Source organism: Glycine max, chromosome 2 (genome assembly GCF_000004515.6).
Source record: "Glycine max cultivar Williams 82 chromosome 2, Glycine_max_v4.0, whole genome shotgun sequence".
NCBI classification, from domain to species: domain Eukaryota; kingdom Viridiplantae; phylum Streptophyta; class Magnoliopsida; order Fabales; family Fabaceae; genus Glycine; species Glycine max.
In genome coordinates, this window is record NC_016089.4 from 44,024,265 (window position 1) to 44,024,694 (window position 430).

The window sequence follows — 430 nt, forward strand, 5'->3', positions numbered from 1 at the left end:
TATATATTTTCAGTGGCTTGTTAAGCTATAGCAATTAATTCTAGTAACTGATCTTGCCCTCAGTAGTAATTACACTTTGGTTGTTTACATCAAAGTTTAGCTATCACTTCCTCAACCACAACCATTTAAGTCTACAAATAATTAACACAAAAAAATTTATTTTCATTCTATTATTATATAGGTGGAGTGACTGGTTTTTTTCTTCTTTTTTTTAATATATACTAAGACTCATGATCAGGTTTGAGAATCTAATTAATAGGAGAAAAGAGTTCAATATATAAACTTAGATCTATATATATCTATATGACGTTTATTTAACTTCACATGGGAACAGGAACTATAACACAGCCACCGTACCTTGTCTCCCTTTCAAGAAGTTAAATCTTTCACATCCTTTAAATCTGCAGCTGGCACAGACTCGTGAGTGAGT